The sequence below is a fragment of the Protopterus annectens genome, chromosome 6.part0 (assembly GCF_019279795.1).
Source record: "Protopterus annectens isolate FY-2018-M chromosome 6.part0, PAN1.0, whole genome shotgun sequence".
In the NCBI taxonomy this organism is placed as follows: domain Eukaryota; kingdom Metazoa; phylum Chordata; order Ceratodontiformes; family Protopteridae; genus Protopterus; species Protopterus annectens.
Window position 1 is genome coordinate 306,191,593 of NC_056737.1, and position 20,572 is coordinate 306,212,164.

The 20,572-nt window shown below is 42.9% G+C and overlaps 1 long non-coding RNA gene across 1 annotated transcript in view; it reads right to left on the bottom strand.

The window, feature by feature from the left end:
• Positions 1 to 4,735: 4,735 nt before the first annotated feature.
• Positions 4,736 to 20,572, bottom strand: part of LOC122804281 — a 138,407-nt gene continuing 122,570 nt past the window's right edge. Inside the window, exon 2 of the long non-coding RNA XR_006365208.1 lies at positions 4,736 to 6,489. This is a non-coding gene — a long non-coding RNA (uncharacterized LOC122804281). The remainder of the gene's footprint in view (positions 6,490 to 20,572) is intronic.

A 20,572-nucleotide genomic window follows, 5' to 3' on the forward strand; every position in this document is an offset into this window, starting at 1 on the left:
ATTCCAGACCCTGTAGATGCAGGTAAGCAACACTTAAGCATCAGTTTAATAACCATGGTGCAAGTGTATGTGAAAGGCAGCCTGCCCCATAATGAAAATGGCAGTTCCTATCTAAATTACCGATCTGTGTACGCAGATTTTTATGGTGTCAGAGAAACTTTTAGGGCTCTTTTGAAATCTCTAGCTCTTGGATAACACCCATGTTAAAGTTTCTGGCCCAGAAAAAGCCCACAAAGCAAGGTATTATGCAGTCTGTCTTTTCCTTACACTGGGGTCATAATTATACTGAATCTTTGGAAATTTACATCTTTAATGCTTTTTTTCTCGCACTGGAGCCAAAAGTCTTTGAAGTGTTGATTGGCAGCTTTTCCTGTATACTGGTAGAGCAGCAGATACTGGAATACTACGAAACTTAACACAAAATGACAATGGCTCCCTACTCAAAACTATTTTGAGATGAGTGGCTCAGAACAGCATGTTTAAAAGAAACCTTAAAAACAGCAGAAAAGTAGGCAACATTATCCAAATGTTATCAAAAATAGCAGCTGATTAAATGTTTGCATGCAATTCCTGGAGAATAAATAAAAAATTCTACAGACATCCACTGTACCTTACAGTCCATATTAAAGGCAGTGTTATACAAGGTACAGCTAGCTACAGCTGGGAACTCTACTAAAAAAACCTTACCACATTTAACTCATTTCCTCCAATGGAGTAATTGAGTTTGGACTTCCAATAGGTGTGGGCCAAAGTCTTGAAAATGAAATTATTTCCACGCAATTCAGGCTAAGGTTTGTTCCTCTCTGGAACTTTAGTTTACCATTTACAGTTTTCTAGTAATACTTGATCAGCACATACTCTTTACAGTGGTTGCATTTATTCAATTCCAAGTCTTAAAATTGATTTTCTACGCCACAATAAACACAGTAAATATTAACTTTTGTTCTGTTGCATAAACAGCTTATAATCGCAATAATCCCTCAAGCGACAGACATACTGCCTATAGTAAATTCTTCAAACAGTTGCAAACTTTCATTAGGCTAAGCAGTTCTGCAGGTGTCACTTGATTGAGAAATGAAAATTATAACACAAATAGTAAACGAATATTCAACAGGTCTTTAGCTGCACTAAACAGATCAAATACAACTGTGCTTCCCATCATGTATTGTTTTAAGAGGAAATCTTTTAAGACTGAATGTAGTAATGTTTTGGAAGTATTAATACAAATAGGATTAATCAATATTTGCCATCTAGAGCAGTCAGTAGGATGCTAACAGCAAAAACCCCTGGTGGCACCACTAGCCTGTAATGAGGTACAAACAGCTTGGCAGTTCTGCAGACCGCGTGTCACTGGAGGACTTGGGACAACCTATAGTGATTCTGATGAATTCTACTCAGATGGAATTGCTTGCAACCATGAAGAGCTGCAAGTCTCCCAACAAAATAAGAGAATATTAGCTGCCAGCTGAAGCATCAGATTCAGAATAAAAAAATGGTAGTCCAGAGTACAAAACCGATTCATATCTGATCACTGCATCCAAAAGACAGAAGTCTGAAATTAAACAGTTATGATAAAGCCAAAACAGAATAAGTTAAACTTAACTTGTCTGCAGCCCAACCTTCTAGCCACAGTAACAAGAGGGCAGCTTTTACTTTACACGATGTGACAGGATGCGGCTTTAAGGGGTGCCAACTAAAGACTGCTCCTTGTCCAACTACAGTGACCATTTAGGCTGCTAAAGGTTCAGAGAGAATATGCCACACTCCACTTGTTAGAGAAGCAGTTATGCCAGCACACAGTCTACTGCACTACTACAGCAAAGAATGAAAATACAGAAACAAGGTGCAATATCAATAACAGCTTGTTAATTTTTCTGCTTCCTAAAAATCTGGTCTAAACCTGTTGGGTGAAGTGGGGTTGAGGAGCATCTATTACCTTTAAGAAAACCTCATTTACTGCAGTTCTGTCAGAAATGTCTCTGCATAAAAAAACCATGGTGGGTACAACTAAAAAAAAATACATCTGAAGAGAAATTTAAACACGCAGTATGCATCACAAGTTCAAATGTATTAGCAGCCATGTAAACTAAAGGCAGCATACACAGGATTAGGCAAAAAGTCAATGACAGGGTACACAGGATTATTGAGACTCCATAAAAAGTGAAATATACTTTCAACCTTCTTCCTGCTGTTAATTTTATATTTTCCTTGTAAATGTACCCCAAATCAATGTTTAGCAGCTAATTCAGTGTTGCATACCTCCCAACACTTGCTTACCCTCCTAAAATGGAGTATTTATTACTGAATACATGCAAAACTTTATTGCTACCACAAATTCAATATTTTATGGCTTTATTTGCATCAGGATTAGACCACATACTGTGTGCTATATATTCCAAACTTTGGAGGTATATATTTTTTAAATCTTAAAATTCTGCTCAGCTATATTAGACCACCCAGCATAAATGTACACCTCCAGACTGAAACTGCTTGCATTCACATAGGAGGGAATTCAACAGGGTGGGTATTTGTTTTCCAGATCACTACTACTATAACATGCAGCCTCAACTCAGCTTATTGTGTAAAAAGCAGCAGCCAATGCCACCATGCGCCCTGCCCTTAAAAAGCATAAGCATTAAGTAAGCTACAGACTTGGAATGAAAACAGTTTTCTATCTGAATCCAAAAAGAATGTTTTTCATCCAATTCTGGCCATCAAGACAGTATCAAAGAAAAGGAAAAAAAAAAAAAAAAAACTAACATTTTAATTTGGCCAAACACAAGATTAATAATTAGCCCAGTTCTACTAACTAATACAATACTACTCACTCGGTTAAAAAAAATAGTATGGCATATCAGTAAATTTTTATACACAGTTTAATTACAAAAAGATTTTAAATTTGAAAAGCACTGCTAAATGCATGCATTGGCCCTAATGTGGCACTACAGTTAGCTATGAAGCACTAATGCGCATGGAACTATACACATCTCAAAATGGAAGACATTGGTGATTTTGTTGTTCTCGAACAACTTGTCACGTTATTTTGTTCACAAGTACTAAAAATATTTATATCTATTTATATATTGCACAAACCCAGAATTTACCCTCAAAATGTTTAACAAAAACAAAACAACATGGTGGCAAAACAGGTGCATGTAACAGATGTGGAATACCACAAGCTGGGCAGAAGGCTAAATTACAACGCCCAGGAAAAACAAAACTGAGTGATGCAAACATGTACCAGCCTACTGGACATCCCCATATACACTTTAGTGCATCTATGGACTCAATAGAAACTACTGAAAAAAAAAAACAGCATAAAAATGGCAATAAAGGTGGGAAGAAATGTGCAAAGCAAACAATTCAGTCATATCTGTATCCTACAGCATCAGCTTAGGATAGGTGTATCAGAAAAGACCCAAATGTTGAATTTTGCAAATGACTACTGTGCAGTTAAATTTTACTTTAAAAATGTACTCATCTCCCAAGTTATGCTACTGCTAGTCCCAAAGTCCAGGAAGCATACTTGATTCTCAAAGTCAAAAGCACTAAAATCTACAATAAGTCTACAAATTAAACAGAATCAACCATTCACTAACACAGTTTAGTCAATTATCCAATGCTCTTGGATAAAAACAAGCCATTCTGACTTATGGCACTACTGAAAACAATAGATAAACAAGTACATTCTGTAGTTTTGCTTTACAAGACAAAATCTGGTGACATGAAAACTGTATAATATTGTCCATATCTATTATATGCAGTTCTCCCTTTATCATAGCAGAAATTACTTCAGAGACCACAAAACCTGTTTTTCCATGAACAGTCTGCAGTCAAAATTCAACTGCCACCCAGCATGGATTGGGAGTAACAGCACTTTTCATAGTTTACTGTACCATTCCCTCCATAAAATCCACTTAAAAGCATGCTTAACAGCTCACCTACAAATACATTTCATTCACTAATGGAATCCCCCCTTCTAAAAATGGCCTAAAACAAGCTACAATTCTTCCACTAGGGATTTATGGTACACTGACATCTGCTAGAAAAACACATTTGAAAACTAGGAAGGAGATCACCGTTCCTCCAAGTAGTAACCAAAATGGAAGGTGACCCACCGTGTCTTTTGGGTCTGTGGCTTATTCTTTTCTAAACATCCATAATGGATTCAATCTGATCAGTACAAATGGATAAAATATTTTAAGTCGAAAACTGCCAACTTTACAAGTCTAAGTCACTGGACCACATTTCTGAAGGCAAACGCATTTCATGAACACAAAAAACCAAAATAAGTCACAGTCATCAGTGACCATTCAAAAACGTTGTTTGCTTTGAAAATGCAGCAATAGCAAATCCACTACCATGAGAAATGACATAACAGTAAACTGTATGAAACAGTTTTAAATTTTCAATGCCCTTAAAAGTTGGTGTGCAAAGTCCAACTTTCAAATGATCTTGAGAAAACACTGATGGCAAGATGGTTAACTGCTACTTTTCTCATCTGGCACTGCAGGGCACACGTTTGCAGTAGAACTGACTAGCAAAAGCAAAAACCAGTCTAAACGATGGTCTGAAGAATTGTTCATTACAGCAGACACAGGCTTTGTATGGTTCTGCAATCGGTAAACTAAAAATAAGCAAACCTCTGCTAATACAAAATGACAAAGCAGCAGACAGACAAATGTTCTCTGTGGAACAGTAATTGTGGCCTAAAATTAAAAATAAATCACAGGGCTTAAATAATTAGATATTTATATACAAACTTCTCTGGATTGGTAGTAATGACTGCTAAACCTCTCAAACTTTCAACAGGTAATTTTTTTTCAACAGAGTACTATCAATTTATCCACATGTAGATGCTTCAACCGATTACACAATTCCTGTTGCACATGTGCTTTCTCGATGCAATAAATTTTCCTCCACCTTAACAGGATTCCATCGTATAAACCATAACAAAGACCTACCCACTAAACTTTCATTCCGGCCATGGGGTCAATCTAGAACATTAACTTGCCCTGTAAGGAAAGAATACTCTGGCTACAAGACTGAGAAGAGTAGGAACATTGTAGCTCCTCCTGCAATACCACTTTCTTGGTTACCAAGTAAACTGCCCCTTCACCATTACCATTTCTCACATCAGAGAAAACATCTGGTGCATACACGGTACAAAGCTTTCCAATGCTCTAAATCAGATTTAAAAAGAAAAAAGCATGTTCAATAATTTACCCCAACAATGCCCAAGTGTAAGAGAGAAATCAAGTTATGCTCCTAAATTAAAGGACAGTTTTTTATGTCCTAATTAAGGTCTGGTTGATAAATGTATAAAGCAACAATTTAATACAAGCCAGATGGCAGTAGCTCAGTCTCAGCACGTCCAAACAGGCATTCCAAAAAGTAGACTGCTAAGTAGTGAAACAATGCAGGAAGAACTGTAGACAGTCATACTGCTTCCACTGTTCGCTGATCATGCAATAAGCTCAGTGCCCCTTTGCAGCTCAAGAGGGGACACAGCTGTGGTACCACCATTCTTGTACTAGTATTAGCTACAGAATAAGGAATCTAAGAATGATGCAATTAAATCAAAAAACAGTCTTTTCACTCGAAGGATGTCGACTCTTGTACTGTGATCATTCTTGCACCCATTTAACAGAGCACAACGGCAATGGCAAAACTTGAGATGAGAGAAGCAGTGGCATGACAACTGTGCACTTCAGCTCCATCAACATGCAACTCAGAATTGGCAACTAATACATGCAGTTTTGTGAATCAGCCTGCATTCAGTCACTAAAACAAGTCATGGTGTGCTAGAAACAAATGTACAAAAATTACATGGCAGCCAGGCATTATGGACCACTTCCTAAAGTGAAGCATTTTTAAACAAAATGTGAACTAAAGTGGTGCAGATCCACATTTCTACCTGAACATGATCAGTCCATAAACAACAAAATGGAGGAAATTACTAGTGCTCTGTCTATTAAAATTTCACTCCAACTGTACATGCACTTAGAGTTATCCGTCTTGCAAGCCACAGAGTAAAGCAACTGCCACACAAACAAGGATAACATTGTTCTTTGATTCACTTTACTCACAACTCGGAGAATCCATAAAAAAGTTAAAATTTAAAAAGTTAATTGGATCAATGCTAGTGGATTCAGTACAGCTTCAGAATGCCTGAACATTACAATTCTCTTCAGGCTTCAAGCAGAGAGAACAGCAACACTAATTTTTGCCAGTTTGCATATTTTGCTGCACAGTTTTGATAGAGTTACAGACATGGTTTTCCAACAATCTGGCAGGGGCCATCTTAACTGGAAATGGTTAAGCAGCAGACTCTGCCAAGCAACAGAAAGACAGATGGCTCGTTACATTTGTTGGACTTGTCCCTCCCACACATTCTGGAATTTGAAGTCTTCTCTTCACAACTTCCTGCATGGCAAGTGTTAGCATTAGAAACTTGCTAAATGCAGAGCTGAACAGCGGCACAAATACCTAAAATAGGGGTGGAGAAGAAAAAAATTACAAAAGTGGCAACAGTACAATTTTAAGGGTCAACAGTTAAGACATCATGAAAATGTAGTCACCCATTTCTTTCTAGCACCCAAATTAAAGCATACTCTCTGAACCTTCTCAAAGGGTAAGTGCCCACTTTACAAAAAATTTGCTAACCTCTGCCCTTTACACAGCATGGTTCTCCATAAAAGAATTCAATTATTAAACTAAATATACATCACATATTGTTGATTCGTACCCTCTCCCCAAAAGTAACACTAGTGGAGCTTTGGACATCCAAAGCATGCCTCCCATCCCATATATATGAACAAAACTGACAACGTAAAGCCCGTTAGGTTTTAACCAAAGCAAATCTCTGGTCTATGTTTGAATTTATTCTTAGAAACAAGATGAAAAAGCACGGCGGGAACAAAGTATGTGCTCCATCAAGGAGTGTGCATTATACCTTTTACATAAACGCAAGATCGTGGTAATACAAGAGATTAAAATGGAAAATTTAGTGTTTAGTCTCTGGATCAAAACTGTGCCCTTACTACCACTCCAAACAGATTTAAGCACACCAAAGGACTAACACTTTGGATGGAGTTAAATTCTAATCACGCATATTTCATGTGCATTTGTACAATTCTGACTACATTTACATGCATATTAATGTGCACGTACACAATGCATACTTGTACAAAACATGTCAAAAATATACACGTGCATATACCTACATTTGTATCCAAATACATTTTTGCTGGCAGAAGTCTAACCAGTCTGCCAGAGTGCTTCAGCTAATTTACTCATGCTTCTGATCAAACCAAGTAGGTTACACACTGCTTATTTCTCAACTCTATTCTTTCACACCATACAATATTTAATGCATCCAAATGTCACCCTCGCCTATGATTTTTAGAAGGCACCCTCCCATGTCAAGCTTCATCTCACTCACTGTCCCTGCAGCCTCGCTCCAAAATGAGCTTGATCTGTGCCCCCCCCCCCAGCTCACTCCCAAGGGTCATGATGTGGAGTCAGTAGTCCATCTGGGAACGCACCAGTGCTCGATTAAAAAAAACTTTACTGGTCTGTCCTTCCTTAATGTCACAGCACCCTCCACCTTCCCACTATACATTATGCTTCAGCTCCCCCTTTTTAGTTCATAGGTAGGTAGGTAACTAGGCTATCTGCCCAAAGGCATTTATAAGCCTTGCCAGAATGTGTTGACTTTCGACGCCCCCTTAGATTAGTTCCCTGTGCCCCAGTCCAACAGAGCCACTGAAGTGATCCCCGGAGTAAACTTGTTTCTCATCCACTCGTCAAGGTTTCTCTTGAGTGTTAGCGAGAAGCTCTGCCTAATGTAGATTGGAATCTTGTTCCAAAGCATGGGAAGTCTGGGACATGAATCTATTCCTCCAGCACGTCCTATTTATTGCTGTGGTGAGGTTTAGATCCCTAGAGCGTGTGGCAAAAAGGGATATGGTTTTCTTTAGGTGGAGCATGCCCATCAATTATGGGTTGGACATGCTCTTGTATGTCAGGCAGAGATCACCTTGAGTAGGCGGTATGCAACAGAGTGCAGCTGGAGTTTCTTCAGTCGAGCTGCATAAGGCATCTGTGAGGCCAGTGATCCTCTTGGCGAGGTACTTCTGTGGTCTTTCCAGCAGTTGCAGGTGTCTTGTAAGGTACATACCAAATGGGGCTTTGTACTCTATGAAGGGTCTGATGAGTGATGAGTAGAAGGGCACAATGAACTCTTGATCTGGATGCAAACACTTTTGTGATTAGGCGGGCCACATAGAACTATTTTCTAACCACTTTGGCAATGTGATGATCAAAGGAGATACTATCTACTTGGGTCCCAAGATCCCTTATTTCTTCTTCCGTATTTAGGGGGCTACCACCTACGTGGTAATTTGTGGGTACTTTTTTTCCAAAGGGGATGACTATGCACTTTTTGGCATTTAGCTTGAGTCCATGGTTTTGACACCAGGTATCTGTCTCAGTGAGACCCTTTTGGAGGATGTCGGTCAGCCGGAGAGTCAGTTATAACCCCTAGTTTGCAGTAGTCTGCAAACTTGGTCAGCCATAGTCCTCCTGTGCTAGCCTGTACCTCTGAGAAGTATATGCCGAACAGGAGAGTTCCTAGGACTGAGCTCTGGGAAACGCCACTTGTAGCCGGTTTAGTCAGACCTGGCTCCCACAACTCTTACCATGAGGGGTTTGTCGGTGAGCCAGATGGCAACCCATCTTGTGACGTAGAGGTTTATGTTCAGGCTGGTGAGCCTGTCTATAATACTAGAATAGGGAATGGTGTCGAAGGCCTTTGCGAGGTCTAGGTAGGCTGTGTACCACCTTTCCTTTGTCTATAGCTTGGGTAAAGTACAGTTTTGTACCTACCATAAATGTAGATGTTAGTGTGTATACCCTGCTGCATTCATCACACTTGGGTTATCCTGCCGTCGGCCCGAATTCCAAAGTCTTGGTCCGGCATCGGTTGCTGTCGCTTCTTCCCTGACGTCAGTGCGCCAGGGGTATATGAGAGGCATCCAACGCCATTTTCTTCAGTTTTTCTTGCCCCAGATGTCAGGTGCCCCCCCCAATGGTGGTCAGTAGATAGTACCAATAATAAAAAGTGTAGCATAAACACAAAATCCCTCCAGCTATAAGCAAATACACCACAAAGGTAAGAGATTTAAAGGTATAGAAAGGTCTTAGGTCAGAGAGGATGGAGGGAGGGTAACCTGGACTGCAGCAGGGTATACACTGGAACATCTACATTTATGGTAGGTACAAAAAGTACAGTTTTGTACCTACCATAAATGTAGATGTTCAAAGATCCACATTGCTGCAGTCCTTACACTTGGGTAGTCCGCTGTCCTCGGTCGGCCCGAATATCAAAGTATAAGGCTGACGTCGGTCAAGGCGCATTTGACTGACATCAGGACGTCAGGGTACAAATGCGCATGACCGACGTCATATCCTCAGTCTTTTCTTGCCCCAGATGTCAGAAGACCCTAAAAATAAAGGTCAAAACCAAAAGACAGCAAACAACCAACCAACCACCCTTGAACTAACTATATGTACAATATATACAATATACACAATATACACAATATGTACAACCCAACCCACACAACCGCCTCTAACTACAGAGGGGAAGGAGGGAGAGTAAATTGGACTGCAGCAATGTGGATCTTCGAACATCTACATTTATGGTAGGTACAAAACTGTACTATGTTCTTCATCTCACATTGCTGCAGTCCTTACACTTGGGTAGAATCCCAAAGCAGAGGTAAGGGAGGATGGCTAACTACAAGGAAGCAGGAGCTGCCAAAATGCCCTGCAAAACAGCAGTGGCAAAACCAGCCCTGGATTTAGAGTAAAGTGGCAGGTGATAATGCCTAGAGAAAGTATGCACTGAACTCCAAGTAGCTGCCTCCAAAATATCCTTGGTTGCCACTCCCCTCAAAAAAGCTGTTGATGTGGCAGTAGCCCTAGTGGAATGAGGCCTAATCCCAGCTGGAATCTCCTTGCCATGATGGGAATAACAGAAAGCAATGCAAAACCCAATCCACTTAGAAATAGTTTTGACACAGGCTTGCCCTGAGAACTCAAAGCAAAAGAAACAAACAACTGCTGAGACTGCCTGAACCCTTTAGTTCTGTCCAAATAATAACGCAACTGCCTGTGTACATCTAAAGTGTGCAAAATCTTTTCCCCTTTATTTTGGGGATTTGCATAAAAAGTAGGCAAATGAATAGTTTGGTTTAAAGCCACACTAGAAACCACCTTAGGCATAAAGGAAGGATTAGTACGTAATGATACCCTATCCTTATGGAAAATCAAGAAAGGCTCAACCGCCATAAGGGCCTGCAATTCAGAAACCCTTCTTGCAGAGGTAATTGCCAACAAAAAAGCAGTCTTCCATGATAAATATTTCAACTCCGAAGTAGCTGCAGGCTCAAAAGGTTGTAGAGTGAGTTTCTCCAACACAAAATTGAGATCCCAAGCAGGAGTAGGGGCTCTTCGTGGGGGTCTTATATTCTTTGCCCCTCTAAGAAATTGCTTGAACAAAGGATGAGAAAACAATGGTGGGACACAATCATAGTGAGCCGAAACTGCTGCAGCATGAACCTTAATAGAAGAGAGACAAACCTTTGTCCAGTAACTCAGTAAGATATTGAAGAGCCACACTCAAATTAGGCTCAGAAACATCAAAATCTTTTGCTGCACTCCAAAATAAAAATCTCTTCCATTTATCTGCGTACACTTTCCTTGTACTAGACCTTCTAGCTTCCAAAATCACATTCAAAACTTGTTGTGGAAGTTGAGACCCTCTATGGTTCAAAACAGAATATGCCAGGCCGTTACGTGAAGAGAGTGAAGTTTGACATTCAGCAAATGGCTGTCCTCCTGTGACAACAGGTGTGGAATCGAAGGCAAAGGCCATGGAGGCTTCCGTACCAGACTTCTCAGTAATGGGTACCAGTGCTGTCGAGGCCAATCTGGAGCTATTAAAATCATCCTTGGCTTGTCCTGTCTGACCTTTAGAAGTACCTTTGGGAGGAGAGGCAGAGGAGGAAAGGCATACACATGAAGATTGCTCCAATTGAAAGAAAGAGCGTCCACTTTCCAAGCTGTGGGATGAAACCTTTTTGTGCAAAACTTTGGCAGCTGATGGTTTAGTGGAGAAGCGAACAGATCTATGTCTGGAGTTCCCCATGACACTGTCAATTTCTGAAATACATGAGGATCCAATTTCCACTCGTGGGGATCCATAATTCGTCTGCTCAACACATCTGCTAAGGAGTTCTGTGCTCCTGGCAGAAACCTTGCCTGAAGATTGAGCTGTAAACTGATAGCAGTCTCCCACAAAATCATTGCTTGCCTGCATAGAGTATAAGAATGCGTTCCCCCTTGCTTGTTGATGTACCACATGACAGTTGTGTTGTCTGTTAGAATCAACACCTGGCCTGGAAGAAGTAAATCCTTGAAAGCTATTAATGTAAACTGGACTGCTAACATCTCCTTCAGGTTGATATGTAGATGTTGTAGTCTGGCAGGCCACTTGTCTTGTATCCACTTTCCATTTAGATGAGCTCCCCAAGCTTTGTCTGAGGCATCTGTCGTTAAAATCTGACTCGCCTCTGGCCGGGTCACAGAGAGTCCCTTGTTTAGGTGACATTCCTGAGCCCACCACAAAAATTCCTTTTGAATGCAAGGTATTATTTGAATGACAGTGTCTAGATCCTGGCAGTGCTGTGTCCATACATTTTTGAGATACCATTGCAGCTTCCTCATATGCAGTTTGGCATTGGGAAGCACCAGAATACAAGATGCCATGAACCCTAAGGCTTGAAGGACTGTCCTTGCAGTCAGCCGGACTGATGAGATAGCTGATGGAAGTAAAGGGATAGACTCTTGTTTGGCGGGGGTAAAAAGGCCATCTGGGATGCTGTATTCAGTCTCACACCCAGAAAGCACATGTCCTGAGAGGGTACTAGACTGGACTTTATTTCGTTCACAGAATACCCCAGGCATCTTAGCACTGCTATCACATATTCCAAATGATGAAGAAGCTCTTCCCTTCCTTGAGCCAGAATCAGGCAGTCGTCCAAATAAGGATAGATCTGTATTCCTTTTAGTCTGAAGAAAGCTATCACTGGAGCCAGAACTTTCGTGAACACTCTGGGCGCAGTAGATAAGCCAAAGGGCAATGCAGAGAACTGATAGTGAGAAGTCCCAGCTCGAAAACACAGATACTTCCTGCAACTTAGTCTGATAGGAACATGAAGGTAAGCCTCCTTGAGATCCAAAGTTACCATCCAATGATCTTTGCCCAGCAGAGGTAAAAGCTGCTGTAACGTCAACATTTTGAACTTGGGAATGTCCAGATAAGTGTTGAGGGTAGATAAATCCAAAATTGGTCTCCACGTGTTCCCCTTCTTTGGTATTAGGAACAGGCGAGAATAAAATCCTAGGCCCACTTCTGGCATAGGAACCGGCTGTATGGCCCCTATTTGGAGTAACAGAGAAACTTACTTGTGAGCCTCTATTCTTTGTTGAGGAGGAACGTCTGGCATGCCTTTGAAAGGAGGCAAGGTATGGAAATAAAACCTGTAACCTTGGTGTATGATATCCAATACCCATCTGTCTTGGGTAATTAAACTCCAATTTTCTTTGAAAAGTGCCAACCTTCCTCCCAAAGGTGCTGCCAGACGAGAAGGCTCTGGCAGCTGAAAAGGTAGGTCATTGGGTCTGTTTACGAAAGGACTGACCCCTGCCCTCACCCGAAGACTGTGCAGGAGAACTCCCTGTTCTAGGCCTGAAAGAGCCCTGAGCTCTGCCCCTACCACGTCTAGATCTACCCCTAGACTGGGAATCATAAGAAGGATACGTCCACCCCTTAGTAGGCCAATTTCTACTAAACTTTGGAGGCTGGACCTGCAAAAACTCTTTAACAGTCTGCATAGACTTAGCCTTGTCTTCCATTTTCTTTAAAACTGCCTCAACAGGAGGACCAAACAACACGTCAGATTGTAAAGGAGTATCTAAAATCCTTGTTTTAACATGTTCAGACAAATTTTGATCCCTTAGCCAGGCGTGCCTGCGAAGAACTGACCCAGTGGCAGCCACCCTAGGCGAGGCCTGTACAGCATCAAAACCACATTGCAAAGAATGCTTACCCACCTGTTCAGAAACATGTACTAAATCTTGCAACTCTTTACAATCAATACCTACTGCCAGAGCATCAACCTTAGACTTCAATTGTGAAAGGAGATAGTTTTGGTATTTCAACATGTGAAACTGGCAATTCAAAGCCCTCATAGCAAGAGTGGAAGTAGTATAAACTTTCTTTCCCCATCTATCCAAGGCCCTAGCCTCTTTGTCTGCAGGAACCGGATTCTTTACAACAGAAGCCTTAACACCTTTAGGCCCCTGGCTAACAGTTTCTGGGTCCGCCCTAGGACTCTTAAAAGATACTTATGAGCTTCAGGCACCCTGTAATACCTATCCGGCTTAACAGGAGCAGGAGGCAAAGAATCAGGATTAAGAGAAGCCTCTGAAAAACATCTTCCACTACATCCAAAACAGGAGGTATAGCCAAAGGCCTATGCTGGGGTAAAACAAAAATTCCCTAAGCCTTTTCCTGGAATCAGAGAAGTCTTGACCTTCCCACTTAAAATGCTCCCTCATGGAATGAAGAGTTTCTGAAAAGAAAAATCCTCAGGAGGAGAAGCAGAAGGAGTAGAATCATCCACATCAGAATCAGAATAAGGAGAGTACTCCTGCAAGTCTTCAGCCGAAGACTCTGAAACATCTGAAGCCTGCTCAAAACCCCCAGCTCAGGCTCCATTCTAGGTCTCTTATCAGGAGGGGCATAGAACCCTAATCAAAGTAATCAAATCTTCTGCCATTTTAAGCATATGCTTCTTGGGCACAGTTCCTGAAGAGCTAGGGTAACACCAACTGAAGCTAAACCTGGCCTGCCCCTGGGAGAAGCCTTTGAAACAGAAGGAGAGGGCCTAGCCACCCTAGGAAGGGAGGGGAGTATAGTAACCTGAGATGCCCCCTCAGCCTGACTTGCCTCCTGAGAGGCCACATCTTGCAATAATAAAGTCTCACCCTGGGAACACAAAGAAACCTCCGGTGGAGCCACCGGCTCCACCGACACCTCTAAAGAACCGGCGTCCGGTACAGACGGTTCTTCTAGCCTAGGCTTAACTGCTTTGTCCTTGCGCTTCTTCGAAGAAGCGGGCGTCGGAGCATCAGACGGCATTTTATAATTGCACCGCTTCCCAAAGACTAACCTTGCACAATCCAACCTCCTCTTTATAGTGTGTTTATTAAATCTAGCACAAGAGCGACAGCCAACAACGTCGTGCTCAGGCCCTAGGCAAGGAATACACAAAGTATGATAATCTCTATGCGGTATCTGTTTCCCACAAGAAATGCAATTATTGACTTTTTCTGACATCCGGTAAATCACTGAGGCAAGAAAAAACTAAAATATTCCCCAACGGGGTACTTAGCCAACTTTGAACTCGGTCTGAAACTTCGAAAACGAAAAATCTCAGAACGCCAACCGGCACTTGCAATGCTGCTTCTGCATCGGACCATGCGGCAAAAAAGACTGAGGATATGACGTCGGTCATGCGCATTTGTACCCTGACGTCCTGATGTCAGTCAAATGCGCCTTGACCGACGTCAGCCTTATACTTTGATATTCGGGCCGACCGAGGACAGCGGACTACCCAAGTGTAAGGACTGCAGCAATGTGAGATGAAGAACATCTGTACTATGTTTGTGTTACCCTACTGCAGTCATCACACTTGGGTAGAATCCCAAAGCTAAAGACGGGAGGTGGAGTCAAACAGGGTTAGAGGAAGCTAGAAGGCCCTGCAATACTGCAGCGGCGAAGCCAACTCTAGTCTTAGAGTAAAGTGGTAAGTGGTAATGTTTGGTGAAGGTGTGTACTGAACTCCAAGTTGCAGCTTCCAGAATATCCTTGGTTGGCACCCCCCTGAGGAAGGCTGTAGATGTAGCTGCTGCCCTGGTAGAGTGGGGCCTTACGCTAGCAGGAGCTGGTTTTCCATGGTGGGTGTAGCAAAAACGTATGCGATGTCTTATCCATTTGGAAATGGTCTGTTTTGAGATAGCATTTCCTTGCGATGCTGTAGCATAGGATACAAAAAGCTGGTCAGATTTTCTGAAAACCTTAATTTTATCCAAGTAGTAACGTAGCTGCCTGTGAATGTCCAAGGAATGTAGGAGTCTTTCTCCTTTGTTCTGTGGATTTGGAAAGAAGGTGGGTAAATGGATGGTTTGATTTAGAGCCACACTGGATACCACCTTAGGCATAAAGGAGGGGTTAGTTTGTAGAAAAACTCTTGATGAAAAATGAGGAAAGGCTCTACTGCCATTAGTGCCTGAAGCTCTGAAACTCTTCTCGCTGAAGTAATTGCTAGCAGCAGGGCAGTCTTCCATGACATAAACTTTAAGTCAGCTGAGACAGCTGGCTCAAAAGGAGGTAGTGTAAGTTTTTCCAGAACAAAGTTGAGGTCCCAAGTAGGTGTTGGTGCTCTCCTGGGAGGCCTAATGTTTTTGGCCCCTCTGAGAAACTGCCTTAGGAGTGGATGTGAAAATAAGGGAGGATCTGTGTTGCAGTGAGCTGAAATGGCTGAGGCGTGGATTTTAATAGATGAAAAGGAAAGCCCTTTGTGTAACATCTCAGTTAAATATTGCAGAATCTGAGGTACATCAGGGTGAAAGGTATTTTGGCCTTTAGCTTGGTTCCAGGCGCAAAACCTTTTCCATTTGTCTGAGTAGGCTTTCCTGGTGCTGGGCCTCCTGGTCTCCAGAATAACATCCATAACAGCTTGTGAGAGAGGAGCTGGCTGGTTGCTTAGGTGATTTGCCATGCAGCCAAGTTTAAGGTTTTGAGCTGGCTGTGTAGAATCAGATTGTCTTGCTGTGTAAGCAGATGGGTAATTTGTGGTAGAATCCATGGTGGGCCCTGTGCCATATTCCTTAATAGTGGGTACCAGTGCTGGCGTGGCCAGTCTGGGGCAAGGAGTATCATTCGGGATCTCTCCATCCTGACTTTCAGCAGTACCTTTGTGAGAAGGGGTAATGGAGGAAAGACGTCAGCATTTTCCAACTGAATGAGAGTGCGTCCACGTTCCAAACTTGATGTTGAAAAATCCTTGTGCAAAATTTTGTTAGTTGATATACCCATTTGCCAGCCCCCAAAACTATGCCTGGGAGCCCCCATTTTTGAGTTATCATTGCAAATACTTGTGGATCCAGTTTCTACTTGTGAGGATCCATGATGTTTCTGCTTAGGTCGCCTGCCAATGTGTTTTTTTCCTGGCAGGAATTGGGCTTGTAATTGAACTTGGTAAGCCAGTGTTGTGTTCAACAAGGTCATTGCTTGCCTGCATAGAGGGTAGAAGTGTGCACCCCCTTGCTTATGTACCACATTACTGTGGTGTTGTCTGTCCTTGTGATAAGCTGTCCTGGATGTAAGAGGTCCTTGAAGGCTGTCAGAGCATTTTGTACAGCTAGCATTTCTTTTTGATTGATGTGCAGATTCCTTTGATCTGCAGTCCATATGCCTTGAATGCACTGTCCTGCCATGTGTGCCCCCCAGGCAGTGTCATATTAATCTGTTGTCATAGTTTGCCTGGCACGGGGTAAGGTGAAAGGCTGACCCTTGAGGTGACATGCCTGTGACCACCATAGAAACTCCTGTTGAAGGCAGGGAATGAGAGGTATCATTGTTTCCAAGCTGTGGCTGTGTTGAGTCCATACGCTTTTTAGGTACCATTGTAATTTCCTCATATACAGTTTTGCAAATGGTATTAGTAGTATGCAAGATGCCATATAGCCCAAGGCCTGCAGAATTTTTCTTGCAGGGAGTTGGGTCTTTGTTGCCATTGCTCTGAAGTATTGAGTTAATTGCAGTTGTTTGTCTGGCATCAGATAACCCTCTGGGCCGCTGTATTCAAGCTGGCACCCAGGAACGTCATATTTTGTGAGTGCACTAGTTTTGATTTCTTTTCGTTTACTGTGTACCCTAGGCAACTTAAAAGATGTTTTACAAAAGCCAGGTGTTGTAAAATGTCCTTGCTTTCTGCTTGGATGAGGCAGTCGTCCAGGTATGGGTATATGTGAATTCCTATTTGTCTGCAGTATGCAATTACTGGAGCCAGGCATTTTGTAAAGACCCTGGGCGCAGTAGATAAGCCAAAGGGCAGTGCAGATCATTGGTAATGGGTTGAACCTGCAATGAAACGGAGGTATCTTCTGCAATTTTGTCTGATAGGCACATGCAGGTATGCCTCCTTGAGGTCCAACGTTACTAGCCAAGCTTTCTTGCCCAACATGGGAAGCTGCTGCTGTAGTGTTAGCATCTTGAACTTGGGTACTTGCAAGAAGGTGTTTAAAACTGAAAGGTCCAGAATGGGTCTCCAAGCTTTGTCCTTTCTGGGGACTAGAAAGAGCCTTGAGTAAAATCTTTGGCCTTGCTCCTGTGTAGGTACCAGTTGAATGGCTCTCATGTCCATGAGAGCTGTAATTTGTTTCTGTGCCTCTGCCCATTGATTTTGTGGCAGGTTTGGCATTCCTTTTTTCCTTGGCAAGATGTGGAAATGGAATCTGTATCCTTGTGAGATAATGTCTAGGACCCATTTGTCCTTTGTGACGATGCACCAGTTGTCTGCAAAAAGTGCTAATTTTCCTCCCAAGGGAGCTGCCAAGAGAGTTTTGCTTGGCAGTTTGAGGTTTAAGTCATTGCGTTTGCCTTCTAGTAGTTTGGGACCTGTCTTCTCCCTTCTGTGTTGCAGTGCCCCATTGGCGAGGTTTGTAAGGGATTTGTGCTTGTCCTCTGCCCCTTGGGCGCCTGTATTTACCCCTCTGTGGTCTGTCAGAAGCTGGAAAGGACCAATTTTTTGTTGGCCAATTTCTGCTGAAGCGTGGGGGCTGTACCTGTAAGAAATCTTTGACAGTCTGCATATATTTTGCCTTATCCTCCATTTTCTTTAAAACCTCCTCTGCTTTAACCCCAAATAAGACATCCTGCTGTAAGGGTGCATCTAGTAACTTTGCTTTAACATGATCAGGCAGAGATTGTTCCTTTAACCAAGCATGCCTACGTATAACAGACCCAGTAACAGCTGCTCTACAGGATGCTTCCAAGGCATCAAAACCACATTGTAAAGTATGTTTGCCCACCTGTTCAGCTGCATGCAAGATCCTGCATTTCCTTGAATTCAGAATGTTGAGGGTGCGTGCCCATCTTTTGTTTTATTTGAGACATTAGGAATTGCTGGTATTTAAGCATGTGAAACTGACAATTTAGTGCTCTCATAGCTAGAGTAGCTGAGGTGTAAACCTTCTTCCCCCACCTATCTAGTGCTCTGGAGTCCCTTTCAGAGGGTACAGAATTTTTAGCCATAGAAGCCTTAGCCCCTTTGGGACCCTGGGAGATTGTCTCTGGATCAGCAACAGGGCTTTTGTATAGGAATTTGTGCGAGTCAGGCACTCTATAGTATCTATCTGGTTTGGCTGGAGCAGGAGGCAGAGCATCTGGATTTAGACTAGATTCTAAGAAAACATCATCCACAATGTCTAAAACTGGGGGGGGGGATAGCAAGTTTTCTGTGCTGGGGGAGTAAAAGAAACTCTCGGAGCCTTTTCTTTGAGTCGGAGTAGTCCTGACCTTCCCAGTGGAAATGTTCCTCATGGTATGTAAGGTTTCCCCAAAGGAATAATCTTCAGGGGGAGAAGCTGAGGGAATGGAGTCTTCATCATCAGAATTTTCATAAGGGGGAAAGGTGTAATCCTGCTCCTCAGAGGAGCCTGAGGAAACAGACACTTGATCAGAGGAGGCATAATCCTCCTCCTGTCTAGGCCTTTTGTCGGGGGGGGGGGGGGGGGGGAGTTGGGAACCCCTGATCAAAGAAATTAAATCTTCAGCCATTTTAAGCATCTGTTTCTTAGGCATAGGGCCTTGACCTGGAGACTGAAATGTAGTCTTTTTTGGTTTTAGAGGAGTCTTAAGCTTAGCATAAGATTTTATAGTGAGAGTAGTCGGCCTGAAGACACCTTCAGAAACCGAAAGTGTTTCTGCAGCACCGGCTTCTCCTACTGCAATGTCGTCGGTAGGGCCTAAAGAAAATGGTTGCGTTGGCCTAGAACTCTCTGCTGGAGAATCCGAAGTGGTCTGGGGATCCAATTCAGCGGTAGCCAGGGGCTGCGCAAGCACCTCACTGAAAACCGGTGACCGGCCCAACTGAGGGCTCGGAGTCTGGCTTGGATCTAGGCTGCCTTTCTTTATCTTTGCGTTTTTTATGCACGCCGGTAGTCAGTTGCTCCGACGGCATAGTGTAATTAAATTTCCTACCGTAGTGACGTGCAAAATCAAAGCGTTGCTTTATAGTTCGCTTATTGAACCTAGCACAAAACCGACAACCAGTGACGTTGTGGTCTGGGCCTAGGCAAGGTATACAAAAAAAATGAAAGTCCTTATGAGGTATTTGCTTCCCACAAGAAATGCAATGGTTAACTTTTTCTGACATCGGACTGAGGCAAGAAAAGGTTTCCCCAACGGGGTACTTACCTTTGAAGACTTCGGACTGAAACTCTATTCGAAAATCTCAGGTGTCGGCCCACCGGCACTTGCAAACTGCTTCTGCTTCGGGCACCGTGTGGCAAGAAAGACTGAAGAAAATGGCGTCGGATGCCTCTCTTATACCCCTGGCGCACTGACGTCAGGGAAGAAACGAAAGCAACCGACGCTGGACCAAGACTTTGGAATACGGGCAGACTGCGGGACCGCCTGACGGCAGGATAACCCAAGTGTGATGACTGCAGCAGGGTAACACGATGACCATCTGTCTCCAAGTAGTCCACCAGGTTTAAAAGGCATGATCTGCCCTTAAAGCCGAACTGGTTAGGGTCCAGTGTTTGGAGGTTCCCAATGTCTCTGTTAATGAGATCCATGATTATGCGCTCCATAGCCTTGTAGACCAAGCTAGTCAGGGTTATAGGGAGATAGCTCCCGGGGTCTGTTGTGGCTCCACCTTTGTGGAGCAGAATAACCATTGCTGTGCGCCACTCTATGGGCATGTAGCCTGTGGAGAGGCCGAGTTTGAACAGTGTGTTTAAATGAGGGGTTAGTTCATCTTTGAGCTCATGTAGGACACAGCCTGGAACGCAGTCCGGTCCCATTGATGCAGTGGTTTTGGCTTTGGAGAAGGCGGTTTTAACCAGAGTGTCTGATTTCAAGGGCACTACATTCTTCTGGTATTGTTATGGGCCATTTTGGGGGTGGGGGGGGGGTGAAGTTTGCACTGAACCTGTCTGCCAGGATGTTGGCAATATCTGTCGGTTCAGTGCATTTTGTGCCATTCTGCACCAACTCCAAGCAGATCTGGGAATTGCCACTTAGATTCTTGACATAGCTAAAGAATGCCTTGTGGTCATCTTTGGAGTCCTTGGCAATTTCTCTTCCGAAGCTAGCCTTGGATGATTTTGAAGGGGATCGTAGTTTCTTGCTGATACTGATCATGGACGT